This window comes from Anguilla anguilla, chromosome 7, assembly GCF_013347855.1.
Source record: "Anguilla anguilla isolate fAngAng1 chromosome 7, fAngAng1.pri, whole genome shotgun sequence".
Lineage (NCBI taxonomy): Eukaryota > Metazoa > Chordata > Actinopteri > Anguilliformes > Anguillidae > Anguilla > Anguilla anguilla.
Genome location: NC_049207.1, coordinates 54700236 through 54718994, shown reverse-complemented (window position 1 = coordinate 54718994; position 18759 = coordinate 54700236). Strand labels below are relative to the sequence as shown.

General features: G+C 43.4%; 1 protein-coding gene across 5 annotated transcripts in view; it reads left to right on the top strand.

Annotated features, from left to right (window-relative positions):
• LOC118232073 (catenin alpha-2) overlaps window positions 1–18759 on the top strand; it is a 317807-nt gene that overhangs the window by 211551 nt on the left and 87497 nt on the right. The window contains exon 1 of one of the 5 annotated variants that reach the window (XM_035426641.1): window positions 3748–3766. The exons of the other annotated variants lie outside the window; for them this stretch is intronic. The gene's annotated coding sequence lies outside the window, so the exon portion shown is untranslated. Of the gene's footprint in view, window positions 1–3747; window positions 3767–18759 lie in introns of those variants that run through there. 5 annotated transcript variants of the gene reach the window in all.

Sequence of the window (18759 nt, the reverse complement as noted above, 5' to 3'; positions counted from 1 at the left end):
AAAGAAGTCCTAATTAAAGCATTCATTTGGGTGTGCCAAACGTACAAAGTTCAAGGGCTTCCGAGTCGGAGATTTACGTCAGTGACTCTTCATAGAATCGCAAGGTACCTTCTGGAAAACGAGCTTTTAATTGTGTTCTCTATGCTTAAGTGGACAACGTGGCAGACGTTCAAGGCAGTCCATGGTTTTTGATGTAAGAATGTAGCGGTGCTAATTTGTACAGAATAAAATCAATCCGTGTCCTACTCCAAGGACTTATTTGTCAGATGTGCGGTGGAGCAGTGGTTTAATTTATTTATTTTTTATTCATTTATCCTGGGCATTTTCACAGTAGAAAATCAAGTCAGCCTAATGAAACAAACATGTGCACGATCAGTCTCCTCTTGGTGAATGTAGTTATCTGTTCATCTATTTATTTTGGTTTTCACAATTCAGTTTACAGTGTTAATACGTTGTCGCTGCATGCTCCCACTGCGAGTCCCCTCTGACGTGCTCGTACGATACAGATCCTAAACAAACACACGGCCCTGGCATAGCGCGCAGACCCCATTATTTCTGCTGCAGGGGGCATGCCAAAGATGGCACCCGTGTCCCCTGACCCCCCGATGGTGAATTCATATACCAGGGAAGGGGGGGGTGGGGGGGGGTTGTTTAGGTTAGGCGAGCTCCCGAGCTCCGTTCTGAAGATTATTCCATTTCATCACTCACGCCGAGGCTGCGAAGCAGAGCATGTTTATAATCTCTTCAGCGCACGGCAACCTGCGCACTTTCCCGAAATGAATGCTATTTACCACAGTCTCGGCCTGGCAGAACAGCACCCGGCCAGGCTCACCGTATCCACTGGATCTGTGCTAAAGTGACTCATGGGATTACGCTAACCGCTACCTCTATTGAATTAGACTCTTATTCAGCGCGTTCGGTGCGTGTCTGGAGAGGAGAGTCGGCGTTGAGCGATGACGATGCCCACGTTAGCTCAGAGCGCTAACGTATATAAAGGCGTTTAATCGCAACGTCGAAGCTTTTCGGTCTCGATGATGCACAGCCCGCGCAAATTGAGATGTGTGTGACGGCCAAGCGGGCTGATTGGTGCAGGATTGATAATGTTGTGTGTTGCCAGGTTATGATGTAATAAAACATGGTTCTGACTGGAGCCTCTCAAAAAGAATCAAATGAAAGCTGAGGTCCTGTTTGTCTGGGCTGTAGTCTTATTGAGCGGCAGTCAAGATGACCCTGTTTTTATGTTTTTTTTTTATTGGTCAGCCTGTCTGAAGATTAATTTGGAAAAGTATGGTTGTTGGCCCATTGTTCCAATTAAATATATTATGTGTGTAAACTAAATGTCAAATTATTGGACGGGCACCTTTTTTTATACTACAGTGCTCCCAAGAATAGTTTCTATTCTTTATTTTTGATCATGACAGCATAAATATGCGAAGACTGTAATTGGAAATAGAAAACAGGGATTTCAAATGATGATTTTATCTTCTTATTGCTTCTCATTCAAAAGTCGTTTTAATGTTGTGGTCCTATGCTGTTTAACATTGGGTCCTCTGAGCTAACTCATGGTGTTTGTGGACGGCAGTCTCTCTAACTGGCCCTTCTTCTGGTTCAGGATCTAAATTAGCATTTCAGATTTTAACCCTGTTGTATATTCTGTTAGAATAGAATCTGTTCCTGTTAATCACCTTGCTGGTGATGTGTTTCCTTCACAAACTGTCGTTGAATTTCTACCTTTTTGTTAGCTGCCCTGGATAAATGGCAAAGAGCAATATCACAGACTATGTCTGTTTGACCAAGGAAGTGTTACCACTGTAAGGGAAATGTTACTACTGTGGCTACCTAATGCAGTACAGCAACTGGTTCTTTTAGTACTAGTAATGCACATCTTGTCATTATAAACAGCCTTATTTGAAATATATAATTTTCCTCTGCTTGCTAGCTGAGTATAATTTGTCACAGTTTGAACAAAAATAAATAAATTAAAATTTTTAAAATTTAAAAATAAAAACCTTACATTCATTTACAGTGTTGCCAGCTATGCTTCTTACCTGTCAACACATACACCTTCTGCGTAATATATTGCCTTCCTCTGTTTGCGTAACTCTAGCAGTGCAACTGCTTCACATCTCCGGCGCGTATATTAAAAACCAGGAGAAATGGAGTCATTTTCTCTGGTGCCCCCCCCCCCCCCTCCTGCCAAGCAGTCCCTGGTGAAGCCTGCGCTCTCTAATGCCTCTGATTATATCTGATTGGCCCCTCAGAGCCGGGAGCACCGCCGGCGCGCGCCTCTCCGAAATGAAATATAATGTGGCACCTTTCTCTGCGGCGTGTGCTGGCATCTGTTGCGCAGTTTCGTTTCGTTTTTCCTTTTTTTTTTTCCCCACTAGCGGGTTTTTTGTGCCGAGCGCGGTTTCTGCCGGTTTCCCGCCGCACATGTTTCATTCCGCGGACTTCAAAGTGGCGAGGGGGCGAGGAGACGAGGGGGCGAGGGGGCAGGCGGCCGAGAGGCGGCGCGTTTGTTCCTCTGCTGGCTCCCGTCGCGACCGCCGACTTTTAACGTTGTGCCGGGGTCGAGCCGGGCCGCGCGCCGCGTATCAAAGTGACTCCGGAAAAAAGAAGCAATGACAGGACGTCCTGAGAAGGGTCTTTAGTCACCCAGAGCTCTCGTTTTCATATTGTGTCAAAGCTCGTGTGCATCTCCATTCGTCCGGAGTTTGAGAGTTTGGAGCCTCAGTGCAGGGACCTAATTATGAGGACAGGCCAAAGCACCACACACAAAAAAAACAAACAAAGAAACAAAAACGGGGAAAAAGTTGGCTCTGGAATATGAAAATGTGTCAGTCAAGGGAAATTCTTTCAGCAGTTTAATCTGAATGACTGATCTGTTTACTGTTTGTTTTCGAGTGATACTGCGAGCCGCAGAAAATAAATAGCACCCGGGAACGATGCAGCGAGTATCAGTCACTAAATTATGGAGGAAAAAAGTCACACAATCATGAAATATTTTAATTAGCCTGTTTATACCGGCTTCCCTCGTGTTGCTCGAGATACCGTAACTCAGCCCGCCGGCTGTGGCGGTATCGCTTCGGCGTCAGTTGGGGAGAGAATTTGAATTTGTGCACCAACTGTCAACAGCGGGCTCGTTTGCAGTGAAGGAGCACCGTCCATTATGTGACAGAGGGACCTGGCGTGGGTATTGAGTCAGTCCTTCCCGAGTCAAACGATGGTGTAGTATGCGGGCGGCAGTGTAGTATAATGGGTAAGGAGCTGGTCTTGTAACCTAAAGGTCACAGGTTCGATTCCCAGGTGGGACACTGCCATTGTACCCTTGAGCAGGGTACTTAAGAGCGTCTGCTAAATGCCTGTAGTGCAATGTAATGGTAGTATCTATGAGCTGTTTGCGGGGTATTCATTTGTTAGTTGAAGTGCTTCATTCGTTAGTTGACCTGTATGCTTCAGCAGCTGCCGGTCTGGATATCCATCCTCGGAATTCTGCTGCATTTTTATAGGCTACCTGCGTAGGACCTGCCTTCGTGCTAAAGCGGCTTTTCCTCTGCTAAGCCCTGTGGAAAACGTGCTTAACCCAGCAATGCGCTAAGAACGCTCAGCGCCTGCCAAAGTGTTCTTCGCCTGCTTTGTAGCTCTGCAGCTCTGTCCACTTTCACACAAACAGGCGGGCCCAACACTGTTCCCATCGGATGGTGGTCCTGATGAATGGCAAGTCAGTTTTCTGTCAGGCGCAACCTATAGAAAATCCGAACAAAAGGTATCAATAGCCTCGGCTTTTTTTTTTTTTTTTTACCTGTGCTGCTCTTGCGGATGGAACAAAACCCGAGTGAAATTGTGCTAGGTCTTTTCATTAGCGGGTGAATACAATGGCTCCTGCGTTTTTGCTGTGCTGGTGTGTGGAAACATGAATGGATTTCTCAAAGCATTCTGCTTCATTTTGTCTTGCTTTGTGAATATGTTGGTGAACCTGTACATTACGGTCTGCGCATTGCTGTGTTTCAGAATGAGAGCAGAGGGGAAAAAAAGAGTAAGATTAACTTGGCTATTTTCCAGCCAAAGGCAGGTTTGAAAGGAGAGATACTGTACGATTGTACTTATTTTACAGCATTGTGGGTGTATCTGAGTTGCATAGTAATTGAGATGGGAGATTGCTGTATCTGTATCTATTTTTAGATCTTTTCAGTATTCAAACTATACCACGCTTTCTTTAATATCTCAGGCTCTTATCTGTGATTATATCAAACGAGAGGAGGCGAGGGATGGAAATGTGCCTCTCGCTTGTCGGCGTACGCAGAACCTGCTGAAGCTGAGGGTGAATGGGGATGGATGCCTAGATTACTCTTATCTGTTCCGTAAAATCAAAAAGATATCTCAATGTATGGAAATTCTTAGTGCATATTAATAGCTGCAAATGATGGTGTACGATCCTTTGATAAGTGAGTTCTAGTAATATGTGCATTGTTCTGTTTTCACGTGGCACATGTGATGCCGTTAAGGGAATTGGGGCTGCTGCCCACCAGGGGGCAGCACCAGCCCCAGAGGCAGGTGTGGTGTGGACAGGTATGGCCATGTGACTGCAGTGGACCACAGCTGCGGCCTATTGCTTAATTATGGCCTCTATGAGAGGCCTGGCTTCCAGGCCTGGACAGAGCGGGGGTGTTGGGTCAGCGTTTTGGACTTGTGGAATGCACGGTGTGGTGGCGTGGTGGGTGGGTGCCAGTTCGGGCGTGGTTGTTTTCCTTTTTTCTTTGAAGCATTTTGTTGGCCATTTTTTAAATTTTATTTAAGATTTTCTATAGCGTATAAAAGGTGGCAAGCCGAGCTTTTTCGTTTGTGTTTGTCCTGTCTGTTCACCACATGAGGCAGTGGCCAATCCCCGTCCTGCCGCATATACACTATAACAAAACTTGTATAGCTGATCATATTAGAAGCCCACATAGGTGGCTAGCTCGGTGGACAACCACCCTTCAAATGGTAGCACTGGGCAAAATGAAACAGTCACACCGTGTGTAGATCAGATGTTGAGCATCTAAACCCACTCCCTCCTACCAAGCTGGAGAATTGGTTGCCATATCAACGGTGAATTTGAACTGAATGTATTATGATGGAGAAATTCCATTTTCCATTAAGTGCTAAGAAAACCGCGCACAATGACATCACATCATTTTATTTTCAGAATAAAAAAATGGAAACTCAATTGAGCTCCGACAGTGAAAGGTTGTGCTTGTGGCTGAATGATGTGGAACATTCTTTTTTTGGTATGGTTTGGCTGCAGTCTTTTTTGTGCAAGTGTGGTGCTGGATTCCATGGACTGGTAGACTGTACGACGCAGTTTATTCAGGCTTTACTGGCCACATGTAGTGGTCCAATATGCTAATTTGCTGAACGTGAAACTCTGAAACCCGTAACTGAAAAGCTGTTTTTCTGTGAATAACAACTACACCTCCTAAAATCAGTGCTATCCCTGTCCCATAGCACATTGTGGCTTGTGGTATAAAATAGTCAGTAGCTCAGAAGTAGTGATTGCGATTGTAAATCATTGTAATTGTAAGGTAGCGTACTGAAGCAGCGCTCGCCATTCTAGTTCATTGCTTGCTTTACAGAAGACAGAACACCTCAGGGGGCACCGGTGATGCTTCCCGATTGGAGGGAGAAGACGTGTTAAAACGTAACGCACCTGCACACCTGCGCTCATGCGATGCGGGACGGGGCGAAGGCCTGCTTTCCGTACGGTGGTGGTGTGCAGATCGGGAGTCCGGCCCTTCAGAGCGATGACAGGGTAGCATGAGGACAGCTCGGTCTGTAACTGTGTGGCTGCATGACAGTCTCATCTCTTAAGCCCTCGAGCCCTCGCTAAGAACTCTCCATCACCAGGCAACCATCGCGGGTCCAGAGGGAGCGGGAGGCCGGGAATAAACCTACAACTGTGGTGTGAACTTTTAACGGCTTGTCGTTACGCTACGTTATAATGCGTTTGTTCGACAGGCGCTTTCATCCAAAGCGACGTACACTAAGTGCGTACTGAAGGTCGTTGGAACAACCATAAAACGCAGGTCCAATATGGTACAATGCTCATTATGTAACAGTTATCCATAGCCATGAGCATCAAGTCCAGATCAGACAGTAAGCATTGGCTCGGACAGAAAGTTATGACAAATTAGGCTAGAGTGAGGCGTGATGACAAGATATGATATACTTACAACATCAAGATAATGATACAAATGCAATATTAAGTGTTGGATGGAGATACAAGTGTCACATGGAAGTGGAACAAGCTAGAAGGACACAAGTGATAAGAGCAATCCTAGATTGGGAATGCCCTGCACAAAATGGTGTTACTGTCCCAATACACATTTTTATTTTATTTATTCATTTTTTTATTTCTTTATTGAGATTTGTCACAAGGCTCTCTCCTGGATAAATAAAGCATAGCACAAGACGATATTAAAAATAATACAGTGAAACAGTCATGTTGAAAACAGATGCCCTTTTCAACCAAATGTTTTAGAAAGTTCAATTTTCTATCTTTCTGTAACATGTTACAACACCAAGGTGCATGTTTAATTAAAGCCTGTATTAGGTTCAGAGCAAAGACTGTAACATTTTGAGGATTAACAGCTTGTGAGAGCAAAGCTGATATTATACAGGATTCCAGATTTAAGGAGAACACAGAAAGGAGGAGTAAAGGAAAGGAGGAGTGAACAGGAGGAGTGAACAGGAAAAAAGGACTGAATGGGAAAAGGGGGGTGAAGGAGGAGTGAAGGGGAAAGGAGGAGTGAACAGGAGGAGTGAAGGGGAAAAGAGGAGTGAAGGGGAAAGGAGGAGTGAATAGGAAAGGAGGAGTGAAGAGCAAATAAGGAGGAGAAAGGAGGAGTGAACAGGAGGAGTGAAGGGGAAAGGAGTGAAGAGGAAAAGAGGAGTGATCGGCTGTAATTTGGGGCCGCGATTAAGCGGGGTAAAACTTATCTTAATGGTAATTACAGCAGACAGAGCCCTGTGTCCCTGGGGCTGGCACCTCCAGTCAGGGCCACAGCTGTTTCATTAGGAGTGTCCGTGGCCCGCGGGTCCGCCGTAGATCAGGTGTGACAGCGCCGCGTCTGAGAAGCCGCCGCTCAGCGGAAAAACGGCGGCGGCGCGGAAAAGCACCGGCCTGTGACAGCCCTGCGACTGCAGCGTCGCCGAGCCGCGGTAGGAGGCCGTTAAAAGGCCCCCCGGCCCCCCCCGGCCCGGACGCAGGGGGGGCGCTAAATTCATGGCTTTCGCCTCGCCTCCGACACCGCGTAATTATCCCCCGATGCGTGCAGGGCCCGGGCCGCGTTTATCACAGCGATCCCCCGCGCAAACCCCCTCTTTTGCCCCGGCAGAGGGGCGACAGGTGCCAGCGCTCGCCGAGGAGACGCGGGGGCAGGCGCGTGGCACACGCCGCAGCAGGTTCCCCCGGCCGCGGCTGGTTAAGCCTCCTGGTTAAATCACGCTGCCGTGAAACCTCTGTAACCCACATTCTTCAATACGGTTTTCTTGATCTGAACGCTGGAAACAAACGCTGAGACGTTTGTGAAAGGTCGAGCCTTTTTAAGGAAACAGAACAAGGAAAAGGCATTATGTTATGACAGCTTGTGAGGGGACACCATGTAAGGGGTACACACAGAGAAATTTAACTTAAATTTTTATTATTATTTTTTTACAGCAAAGTAGACTTTTTTTTTAGAAAGAAATTAGTATTTATGAAAATTGAGCGAAACTACAAGTTGAGTGGCTTAAATGCATTAGCTATTCTTTTTAGATTTGTTGTAATTTTTTTATATATTTGTGAGGGTTCTTTACTGATACTGGCCATAATACTGACCTTATCAGTATCAGTTCAGTAAACAGTATAAGACTAGTGTAAGTACTACTTACTGCCAAAACAGGATAGTGCCACTTGTTGCTATAGAGCTTTGACAAAATGAGAATTTTACAAATAAATGGATCCAACCGTGTGCATTACATTTTAACTGAGCCACACCCCTTATTTTACAGTGATATGTTATTTATACAGTGTTTCAAATACAGAGTTATGATGATATATTCCTTGTTCAGAACTAATTCCACACATTTGGGCAGCCCAGTGACTGCCTGCAGAGAGGAGGCTGTTCCTGCTTGCAGGCAGACATTTTGGTTCATATTGTGGCTACACAGCATCCTGCCTGCATTGCATCCACACCCATCCCCAGCACCGACAGCCAGACTGAACACAGAGAGCTGTGAAATGCTACACCTCTGTTGTTGGTCCGTTTTACCAGTCCGATGGACTCAGCTTGTGCGTGCTTGTTTCAGGACGTATGTGCGTTTTGCCATTTTATTATATATCCAGTCGGGTTGCTGAGCGCTGGTTTAGTTGCTGCTTGCCTTGGATATTAGAGGAACAATTATAAGGATCAGCATAGTGTTAATTCTTCAGTAAATATCTGCAGTTAAACACATTTGCAGAATGATAGCTGTTGAGTGTTTAAGCCCAACCTGTTACACAGCAGCGTTGGCCTTTGTTTTTGGGATTAAATAGAGGACCGCTACACTGGATCTTAAAATTTGGCCCCGGAATTGCAGTACACACCTACAGGATAGCACCTCCCCCGCCTCTTTACACAAGGCAGTGAGGCGGCGACTCGCCCAGCCGAACCGATACTTCAGAAGTGCGATGTGTGCGCTCCTTTGAAACCCGGCGATAGCGTAGCCCGGCGGCGCGGCGCGACGGAGGCGGAGGCGGGCTAGCGGGAGTAATGAGGCCGTAACGATCTCTCAGAAGACCGGGGCGACGAGGCCGCGGTGCGAGACAAAATGGCGGGAAGGCCGTGGGTCACAGACAGACTGACTGCGCGGCGGCACGGCGCCCGGGAGGGAGAGAGAGAGGGGGGAAAAATAACGACTCGGACTCGGTCGGAGGCGGTGTCTGCGTTCTTCCGGGGTATTCCGCGCGTGCACACGCTTACGGTTTGTCATTATTATGTCCCCCCCCCCCCACCAAACCCCCCCGGCTTTAGCGCACGGGGTGCTTTGTCAGACCAGATGAGCGCCCCCCCATTATCGTTCGTCCACCAGCTCCCCGGGGGGGTGGGTGGCGGGGGTGGGGTGGGGGGGAGGGGGGCAACCAAAAACAAGCACTGATCAATTGCCGTGACGCCCTGATTGTCCTCCGTACCGGTCGCAGAAGTCATCAGGGGGGAAGGACGAGCGAACATGTTCCCGGTCAGCAGGAACTCTTTTTACTCTTTTTGCTTCCAGAGTAATGGCACTCTCTGCAATGGCATGCTCTTTTCTTCTCCTTCTTCTTTTTTTTTTTCTTTCTTTAAATCTGTAGGCGTGCCTCACAGTCAGCTCTCGCATTCGTGCGAAAACACATTAGCTTTGCTCGGGTGACTCTTTCCTGTGTTTCTCGCTTGTGTTTACGATGCCCGGCAGAGACAATTAATGGCCCTTAAATGCTAATGAAATTGTGTTGCGTTGCCCAAACAGTTTCGCCGATGCTGTCACTAATTCGCGCTATTGTTTAATATAGATAGCGTCTGACATATTTCCCGGGGGGGGGGAGGGGGGTAAAGAAATAAGTGTTCATTTTTGTAAAATACATTAACTTCCGCCTCCATTGATTGTGTGCTGAGGCTGAATTGAGTGAATGCGGATGGGCTGTAGGGAGAGACTGGGGGGCGGGCGGGGGCGGGTGGGGGCGGGTGGGGGGTAGGGGGGGCAGCTGCGGAGCTGCCTGGGTGGATGATGTATACATTTAAATTAAAGTGCCGGATGCCGGTGTTAATTCATTTATTGAACGCAAGTTCACAAGTCACTGCAATTCTAAATGAATAGAGGAGTCATTGCAGACTCATCTGAACAAACGAGCAGGGCTGAGTGCTCATTACAAAATTATTAATAAATTAAATAACTGCAATCCTATGTGCTTTGCTTCTGTATATTTCAATAAGAAAAAAAAACGTCTCGCGAATAATTATGACATATTAGTTTGTAAAGTGTTATAGTATCGTAAAGAAAATCAAGCTATTATGTCCAAGGTAGAAAGTCAATACACACTTAAAAGAGCTTTTATTTGAGAAAATAATTAAATCTAGAAAGATTAGAAATCTGCGATCTGTCCAAGAAGTGGTATAATATACAGTGATATAACCTTAATGGCAAATTTGCAATTAATATTTATTTACTGTGTTGATTAAAAGCATGTCTATATATTGGTACTCTACACTGTGCAGCATTTAACATATTCACGTGTTTTATTTTTCTTTCACTGAAGTTTGGTCAGGAGTATGGTGATAGAGAAAGAAATGGAAGCATTTCTTCTGTAATGAATTGGTCAACTTGTTTTAAACCCAGCATAAAAAAAAAAAAAGTTTACTTTCTTTTAGCAGCATTTCTCCAGTTCATTTATTTACATATTTCTTTGTGTGAATTTATGTTATTATCAAAGGCAGATTGTGGTTTGTCATGAACATCAGCTCGTTTAACGGTCGAGGCTGGCATTAAAGTTCACTCATAAAAGTTTATCGACTTCTGTGTTACTTCGCTGAGGCAAGTTACTGTTCTTCTTCAGGGAATTAGTTCTGTCCAGATCTTTATTAAGCGAGCTGTTGAGTATTGTCAGGAGGGTTTTACCGTGCATGGGGAAGATATCCTATCACGCTCCTGTTTTCACTTCTGTTTATTCCTTCACTTCCAGGCGAAATAGTCCAGTTCGAAGCTCGACCGGATAGAAGAAATAGTTGACTATAATGACAGAGTATCTTAAGAAGATTACATTTTGGTGAAAGCTAGGGTTGATTAAGTGGAAATAGCTCAATTTAAAATGCATCGTGCAAATAAATCAGGAATGATGAATATTTATTGGTATATATATGGTTGAAATTTGCATAAGATAAATCACGGAATCCCCCATCGTGCCAGTTCCTGAATGTTAGCTGGTGCTAACGTTTTGGATTTTTTTTTGGCTTTCAGTGACATGATGTGAAACATTCATTAATGCAAAGCGTCTTATTCCTAGACAAATAATACAGTGTTGCTTAATATTTCATTTCCCTGTGACAGACCCAGTGACTGCTGCAGTGGCAGGAGTGTATGCATGCCTGTCTAGTAAACAGCAATGTAATAACTCTGATACGCTGAGACTTGCTGGGCAAAGATATTAGACTGGGCTTGTGGTGGACACAGAGATATTAGACTGGCCTTGTAGTGGACACCAAGATAAGACTAATTTTAAAAAGAAAGGGACATTTTGGTTCATTACCATTGCTATTGTTAAAATGCAACTTTTTTTCAGTTTAGATTTTTTATCTATTATTTTATTTATTTCTTTTTGCCTGAGCTTATTCCTCAGAAATAGAGCAAACTCAGAAAACCATGTTTTCTTCCACATCAATATTTTCAACCATTTTCTTTCCTTCCTTAAGCATAAATGAATTTGAATGCACAACCATTCCTCTGTGAACAATATCGCTGGAATAAAAAAAAAGCATATAAAACTCAAAGAAATGCACTTGGGCTTAACCTTCTCAATTTGGGGTAGCCTTGTTAGAAGTGCTAATCAAGTAATTAGAACTTTGCAAGTGTATTATTCATATCATTGGTTTGCTCATTACAGATAGTGATGCAATGAAGTGGGAACCTAGAAGGAAAAAAAGTGGATTCTCATCAGGTCTGTGCGTTAATCCCTTTGGCCTGTAATGGGGTCTTTGAAGCTATAATTGGCATTGTCATTCCTGTGTATTTTATGGCTTCCCCATTGATGAAATGATTCATTTTCTATAACACAGTATCTTCGAATAGAATTAGAAAAAAATCGATGGTATAAAAAGAACACAGACAGCCATTTTATTTATACTATTTTTTTATGCACCACCTCGGCCAACAGAGCTGAAGGGGGGTTATGGTGTCACCCCTCATTCCATCTTTCTGTCTGTTCGCCGGATACCTCCAAAAGTTATGAACAGATTTTTCGAGAAACTTTGCGGAAAGCCTGGTCACGGGGCAAGGAAGAACTGATTAACTTTTCACACCAATAGGCCAAAGGGAGTTAGCCGTTCGCCGTTGGGTTTTCACAAAAAGGAATATAACTTCCAAACAGATTCATGTAACACCCCAGAACTTTGTGGAAAGGTTGAGGAGGGCCCAAGGAAGAACTGATTAAATTTTCACACCAATTGGTCAAGGGGGGCTTGACAGTGGGTGTGGCTTCTCACATAAGGGCATGTAACTTCTGAACAGATTCTCATGAATCCAGAAAACCTTGTGGAGAGGTTGGTCATAGGGGAAAGAAGAACTGGTTAACTTTTTTCACTGATTGTCCAAAGCAGGGTGGTGTGGCAGGTGTGGCTTCTACCATGAAGGCATGCAACTTCTGAACAGTTTCTCGTAAGACCTCTAAACTTTGTGGAAAGGTTAGTCATAGATACGGTCATGCATGCATCTCCTAATGTGAAGGGCATGGATAGTGAATATCCTTCTCAAAAAAATTCCCCACCAAAAACACAACTAGTTTCGGAATGGCTGCCTGTATGTCTGTTTAATTGAACATGAATATTTTATTACTGGCTTGACGGCATACTGTCACTGTTAGCACACTTCATCTGGAGGGCTAAAAACTATTACATCCTGTTGTGGATGAACAGCCTTGACAGTCTAGTGAGGCGGTGCCTCAAGCAAAGGATCATGGGATATTTAGCTTACTGGACAGACACATTTTTTTTTCTCCTGACTATAATAATAATACTAATAAGGAGAAGAATAAGAAGAAGAAGGAGAACAAAATAGGAGTGGAATGAAAGGCCTTATATTTGAAAACAGATGTACGTATTATCATAGCACAAGTTACATAACATTACTGGGCTCTCCAAATGTGAGCTGTGAGCCTGTAGGTAGAGAATTTTTGAACAGCTTGATTATTTCTTTCCCCGTTAAAATGTTTGTGGAAACTCTTCTTCCTCTGTTTTATTTGTTGTCATTGACAAGAAAAAATAAATTGATGGAACTTTTTTGTTTTTTGAGTAACTTGGTTATCAACAAAATCTTTTTTTAAATATTAAATGAAATTCAGCACCACTGATGTTCTTTCTGCTTGCATAATAACGGCAAAAGTGATTTGAAAGGCTTACTGTACAATGCATAGGGCTGATTCCTGAAAAAAGGGTACATCATATCTCCATGATGATTCCTAAAATAATCCAAGTGTTTGTCTTCAGTGTAAATTTGCTTTGCAGCGTACTAATGGAATAATGAGATGGCAACCTAGTTTCTTCTAATAGAATTGGATGAGCTTCATAATTGTGTCTGTTAAATGCAGATGCATGCAGTGTGTTAATAATAATAACAACAACAAGTTCAAACGGTAATGCTCACGTGGCAGAGAAAACAGTTTCTTCTTGAATCTTGGACTACATTTGGCCTTTTGATTCTTTATGCTATATGAAAGGACCAAGATGGGGGCTTATGGCTCATAGCCATGAAATTGCCTTAAAAATAGATGCTGTCTGGTAATTGTGTCACTGAAAATGGCACTAACCCAGACTTCTGTCAGTAGCAATAATATAAAAGCATCTGTGTTTAAAGTTGGGCAGTATGTCCTACTTTCGTTTGGTTTTCCTCATATTTTTTTGAAAGCTTTTTTTTTCTTGATAGAAAATATATGTTGTTATCTCAGTTTTAACAAGCAACTTTTGTGGATGAATTTAGTCCTTTTTCTAGAATAAGTTTTTACTTTATGTTTGGGTAAACCCGACCAGAATGCAGAAGAGATTAAGATTTTGTCCTAAATAAAGTCCAGTGACTGGGTAGAATTTCCCATTATCATTAATTAATATTGTGGAGTTAATTTAACTTGAATTACTTTCATTATTTAAAGTTATTGATGTACAATAGATGTTATATAAACATATTTCACATACAGCTAATGCATTCTTAGGGCTTAGAAATTTCCATAAATGAGATCGCAAATTGAATCTATAATGGCTTGAAGCCTTACAGTGGCAAGATTTGCATCTCACACAGGATGCTAATTCTGATGTGGTTGAGGATAAATGTAAACAACAGTATATGTCCGAAAGTTAATGTGGATGGAGTTTTGCATTATTGTCCCTTGATCCAAAGGTGTGTGTGTGTGTGTGTGTGTGTGTGTGAGCATTCACGTTCATGGGAAAGAGGTAGATTGGATCGCCCCCCCCCCCCCCCCCCCCCCCCCCCCCCCAAATCTATTTGATTTTTTTTGTTGTACCATAGGGAGACCAGGGGTGTTATATATAGGGCAATGGGTCAGTGTAAAATATGGATTAACTCATCATTAATTACGTGAAAGTCCTCATGTGGCTTCAGACTGTCTACATCATTGCCCATACATTGGATAAATTGGCATTTCAAACACTCAATAGACCACAGTGGCTGTGGCGCGTGCTTTGAATCTATTGAACCCGTGACCTGACATATTTTTTCTGTTTCACTACTTTTATCCCTTTGACTGCTGCTTATTTTGAGTAATGATTATTAAAGACATCGTCATCATCGACACCATCGGCGCGAACAATAATCCACGGCACTCAGGAACTCAAGAGCTCGACTGATCTGCGCTGCAATCACAAAACACAAAGTGTGGTGAGAGCATGTTTTTGTTCTCAGCCACTGAGGTCTGGTGGTTTGATGACACGCAGGTCAGAAGTCAAGCCGTCGTTGTGCTGTTCAATCAAAGGCCTGGATTCAGTCAACGTGCGTTCTTCCCTTTCAGTCACAATCACATTCGCGTGTTCTTTTTAACATCAGAACTTGATCTTTTTTTCATCATTTTTTTTAAATACCAGAAATCGTCAAAATGATGTCAAAACTACTACTGGTGAAAAAAGACACATATTTGTAGAGTTTAATATTAAATTGCAAAAAATGAACAAACTGATCACAGATCATTTGAAATTGCGAGTTTTGTCTGCATGTAACCTAGACTGGACAGGTATGTGGAAAAACTGGAAGTGCAAATGTCTTGAAAAGTGTTAGCCCCTGATGTGCACATACATCAACAGATGGATTTAGCAGGAGATTGCACACGCTCAATCTTCAACTGAAAGCTAATGGCATATTATCCTATCAATGCAATAAAATACTCAGTGCTGATCTTTTTGTTTTGCTCACAATAACGGCAGTGTAATGTTATCGTAGCAAAGGTTTTTCAGACTGAATTATAAATGCTTGATTGATCTCGAAATGCATTCATATTTTAGCTGTATGCCTGCTTGTGTTAATAATACATATCTGCATATATATACAAGAAAGAAATACACTTGAGTAATGTAACATTCTTAATTACTGTGCTAGTCTGGGTTGTTTAATGAATGATTGCTTGCTCTATTGTGTTTTATCCTGAAATTGTTCACTTCAGAGTCTGTGAAAGAGAAGGCTACTGTTCAGAGCTGGAATGCTTCTCTGTAGACCCTGTGAAAGAGAATACTACTGTTCCAAGCTGGAATGCGAATGTGAAAGAGACTCACACAAACTTCCCTCTCCTCGCTGGCTCTCTTCATGAGTACATAAGTGCACACGGTGTCGTCACATTCTTCAGGAATGTTTGTGTTGGTGCAGCTATGGCCTTGCGCTGTCACCTCTCTGCGCAGTCTGTGGGAGCTGTAATTGTTTTTGTTTCCACCTGTGACTGCTGCTCGTTCCAGTGCCGGGGGAGAGGTGGTGGGCTCCAGGGGCGTTCCTCTGCTTCCTGATTGCTGTACTTCTCTCTCAAGGACATGTGACCTCCGCTGCCCCTCTTGGTCTGATACTCGTACTCAAACTAAATTCCCTGAAAATGCCTTCCATCAATCAGAAGATAATCACACACTTCCTTCAGAACCGGAATCCCTAGGTGCTGTATATATATATATTTTTTTTCCCCCCTTCATGCCCACCCGTCTGTACAGCATCTCCAGGGGTGAAGCCATTACGCTTGTTCTGAAAGGCCCTCTTAGTTTCGTTTGATCTCTCCTTGTCTCTCTCGAATTGTTCTTTTTCTTTTCGCCGGCCCTCAGATTTGTCCGCGGGTCATTCAAATTTAACGGCCGGGCCTCCTTCATAACTTTGCGAAGGCGGGGGTTCTGCCGTCAAGGAAGGCCTTGAAATTCTATGGTGTAGAAATCATGGCGATCTTGGGAAATGGCTCTTTAACATCAGCAGATCAGGGAGTACTGAAGATGCCATGTTCAAGGGTATTTACTTAAAAAAAAAGAAGAAAAAAGGCTTATTTTAATGTCCCCATCTGTTCGTTTGTGCCTATTAATGATCTGAAGTTCTGCAGCTAATTGTGCTTCACACGTACGTACTAGTCACAGTTTATTTATTTATTTATTTATTTATTTATTTATTATTATTATTTATTTTTGAAAGCTGTGGCACATGTATCACGTATCAACTTACTTGACTTGCTCATTTATAGCTATTTTGGCAAACAATGAACAGTCTGAGAAGTGCAAACACTATAACTTAAATCCTGTCCAGGTTTAAATCCCACTGCGCATGGGGACCATTGTTCAATAACAGCCTGATGTCACACAGATTGCTGTCCCGTATGCTACTGCAACTAGTGCAAGTTCATTATCACTTCTGTTTCAAACTTCTGTATACGAGTTAAGACGTGTGCCTTCTCATTAAAACGAGAACTGCTGTTCTTACGCGTTAACAGTTTAACTAGATCAAAAAAGAATCATCTGTTTTTTCTACACCCTGGGTTAGATAGATATTCCAGTACCACTCTGTTAATTGTTGTTTGCCAAATAAATATTAAATTAAATGATTTTATGTCAGTGTAATCATCAAGTCACTTGATACCTGTTACATCATGTCCATTGAGAGAAAGGTGTACAGTGTAATACAATTGCTTGTGAATAAAATGAGCCAAATGTTACTTTGTTACATGTAATAACCTATTTATAATTATGTAACAGTAAACAGGTATTGTGTCTATTCCCGAATATAATACGGTAAAAAACCATATAGTTTTGTATAGTAACAAAAAAAGCTTTTGTTCGAAAATGAGAGATCCTTCTTTCAGATCCTTCTGTTTTGCATGATTATTTTTCAATGGTTTATGGTGTTTTCCAGAACCTCATTTTTGTTGGAATCCTGTCAACTGATGTGGTATATGAGTGCTTTGTTTTCCGAAACAGACCTTCGCTCATTCATATTTCTGTGTCTCTGAAGTAGAGTCACCGAACCACCTCTGCAGGATACTTACGCCCGGCCTGAAAAGGGACCAGTCATTACGGCGTGTCTGATATGTTGGCCTTCGCTGAATTACTGAAACAGGAGTGCGGGTGCCGAGGTCACGGGGGTGAAAAAAACGCCGGGCTGGAAGGCAATCAGCACCGGAGGGCTGTTGAACTCGAAGCTGACCTAATGTGCCCAAAACGGCTCGGCGGGAGACACGAGGAAAATTCGGCGGAAGTCTGCGGCGCTTCATGGCGTTTAGTCGTTATGGCTCCTCGCGGCGAGGCTCGTCCAGCTGATTTGGACAACGTTTTAAGTTTTGCGAGCTTCTCGCACGCTTCCCGCGTAAGATGGCAGGCTTTAATCCAGGCTGTAATCCAGGCTGGACCCTGCGTTTTTCACAGAACAAAATGGGCGTGAAACTGCTTCTCTGTGTGCGAGTTACGCTTTCGTTACGCTCAACTACCCGGCCTAATGCTCGCTTAATTTTAGACCCATTTCAGAGATCCATCGCTGAAAACAGAAAGGTGACAGGACTGACAAGTGACGTGTTTATGTTATTTAAAAAATAACGTGTGGAGGACAGTTTTTTTTGCCATGAACTCATTTTCTGAACTCCCTCTATTTTGAAGATTTGACACGACGCAGCAACAGTTCAGATGTAAAATACCGAAACAAATAAATAAGGACAATATAATCATTCTATTGAGACTTTTAGTGATAGCAAAAAATACATTTGTTAAACTTGACCAGAATTCCTTGGGGTCCTTCAGAAATGCAAAATATAAATTGAGGATGTCAATCTGGGCCTACGATGCGACTATGACGGTTCCTGATGTGTCAGGACACACTGTGATTGAATCCAGGCTCATGGGATGCCCCTTTAGTTTGTATGAAACTCTTTCTCCGAAATCTTCGGGTTACCAGTGTTGTTTCCGCTTGTTTTCTGTCGAGTGCCGCAGATAGTCACACGTGGCGAATACCCCTAGTCTTTTGGAAGGTGGGAAATTGGGAAAATGATCCAGAGAGCAGCCTGTGTTTGGGCCGAATTGGTCCGCCTCGGGCACGGCAGTATTCATAAATCTTTTTTTCGCTCGGCCCAATGAATGTAATCAGTCCGCGAGCAGAGGACACTCACTGGCACAACATTTCATCTCTCGTGTCAACCGCCTCGGCGAGGCTGTGGCCAGGAAACCGACAGGCTTCTCGCTCAGGATTTACAAATCAGTCGCCCCGCTTATCAGCGGCCGCGCCGCTCCCGAAACTGGCCATTCTGCAGAACGCTCACACGAGAAACCCTGTACTCTGGTTCTCTCAGAAAGGATCTTACGGGTTACACAGCCCTCTGTCCTCACACGCTGAGATAATTAGGTGGCTATTTGTGACATTTTGTTGGTTATAAACATTCAGTGACGCGCTAATAACTGCATAAATATGTAATTTGGCTTTCTGATCGTTTCTGTGCTGTTTGTATGGCTGTCTCAACAGAGCGCATTGTATCCTCGTGTGCGTCTGACACCAATTGTTTCATTCTTAGCGACAATT